Below are 2,198 nucleotides of genomic sequence, written 5' to 3'. Positions count from 1 at the left end.
CACATCTCCCCACATCTCGAGACGCGGCGGAGGCACGCAGCCCCATATCTCCCCACATCTCCCCACATCTCCCCACATCTCCCCACATCTCGAGACGCGGCGGAGGCACGCAGCCCCATATCTCCCCACATCTCCCCACATCTCCCCACATCTCGAGACGCGGCGGAGGCACGCAGCCCCCCTTCTCGGAACCCTCCCCGCCCCTTCTCGGAACCTTCCCGGAACTCTCCCCGAGCAGGCGCGCAGCCGGCCGCTGTGGGAGGCCGTCGGGGCCGCGGCGCGAGCTGCTTTTCGGCAGGCGGGCATATCTCCCCACATCTCCCCATATCTCCCCAGATCTCCCCAGATCTCCACCTCCTAGACACCTCCTAGACACCTCCTAGACACCTCCTAGACACTTCCTAGACACCTCCTAGACACCTCCTAGACACCTCCTAGACACCTCCTAGACACCTCCTAGACACCTCCTAGACACCTCCTAGACACTTCCTAGACACCTCCTAGCCACCTCCTAGACACCTCCTAGACACCTCCTAGACACCTCCTAGACACCTCCTAGCCACCTCCTAGCCACCTCCTCCGACCCTCCCCCATCAGGCGGTCTCTCCACTATGCGAGCCCGTCCTGGCGAGGGCGAGGGAGGTTGCGGTGCGGAGGATGGGAGAGAGCGTGGCGGCGGGGGAGTGGGACACGCCCCCGCGACCCGCCGCAACGCGCCGCACCGCTTCCGACGACGCCGCGCCGCCAGAGCCGCAATTCGGCCCGGCAACACCGGAGAGGGGCGGCGCCGCTGCCGCCGCCGCCGCCGCCGCCGCTGACGCCGCCGCTGACGCCGCCGCGGCTCCCCCCGCCGCCGCGGTCGCCGCCCGCCAAGCCGTGTCCGACCGCCGCACGGTTGTCACGTCTCCAGCCACCGGACTGCCGTCCGTCTCGCGGCGGCGGCGCGAAGGGCGCGGCGGCAGCGGCAGCGGCGGCAGCGGCGGCAGCGGCGGAGAGGGGGGAGGCAGCGGCGGAGGGGGGGGAGGGGCCGAGGTGGGCGAGAGGCAGCAAGGCGAGAGGCAGCAAGGCGAGAGGCAGGGCGGCGGGGTGGTCACACCGGTCGAGGCTTCGGCGGAGCCTCCCCCTCCGCCACCACCGCCTCCACCACCACCTCCACCTCCTCCTCCTCCGCCGCCGCCGCCTCCGCCGCCTCCGCCGCCTCCGCCGCCTCCGCCGCCTCCGCCGCCTCCGCCGCCTGGGTCCTCCTCGGACGAGCCGCCGCCTCCCTCGCTCGACGCGGACACGGTCGATTTGCTCGCGGCGGCATGGCCTCTGGGAAGTGTCTAGGACGTGTCTAGGACGTGTTTAGGTCGACTTGCTCGTGGCGGCATGGCCTCTGGGAAGTGTCTAGGACGTGTCCAGGACGTGTTTAGGTCGACTTGCTCGCGGCGGCATGGCCTCTGGGAAGTGTCTAGGACGTGTCCAGGACGTGTTTAGGTCGACTTGCTCGCGGCGGCATGGCCCGCCTCGCAGCGCCGCTTCGTGCGCGAGGCGAGATGGAGCCCGCCGAGATGGAGCCCGCCGAGATGGAGCCCGCCGAGATTCGCGCGAGATTCGCGCGAGGCTCGCCGGGGTTCGCCGGGGTTCGCCGGGATTCGCCGGGGTTCGCCGGGATTCGCCGGGATTCGCCGAGAGCAGCGCCACGACTGAGTGTCTGGGGGCCTCTCACCCCTCTCACTACGCAGCTGCTGAGCGTGCCGATCTCGGATGAGCCTCGGAGACATCTCTCGGAGACATCTCTCGGAGACATCTCTCGGAGACACTTCCTAGACACTTCCTAGACACTTCCTAGACACTTCCTAGACACTTCCTAGACATCTCTCGGAGACATCTCTCGGAGACTTCTCTCGGAGACACTTCCTAGACACTTCCTAGACACTTCCTAGACACTTCCTAGACACTTCCTAGACATCTCTCGGAGACATCTCTCGGAGACATCTCCCCACATCTCCCCACATCTCCCCACATCTCCCCACATCTAGGAGACATCTCTCGGAGACATCTCGGCTCGGCTCGGCTAGGTGCTCGCCACGCAGCAGATGAGCGTGCTGTATGGCGAGGCAATCAACGCGGCACCCGCCGCCGCCGCCGCCGCTCTCGCAGCGGGTAAGATGTCGGCGGCGGGAGAGGCGGGCACTTCCGCGACGGTTTGCCGACTG

Source organism: Emiliania huxleyi (genome assembly GCF_000372725.1).
Source record: "Emiliania huxleyi CCMP1516 chromosome Unknown EMIHUscaffold_129, whole genome shotgun sequence".
NCBI lineage: Eukaryota > Haptophyta > Isochrysidales > Noelaerhabdaceae > Emiliania > Emiliania huxleyi.
Note: the sequence above shows the minus strand (reverse complement) of the source record.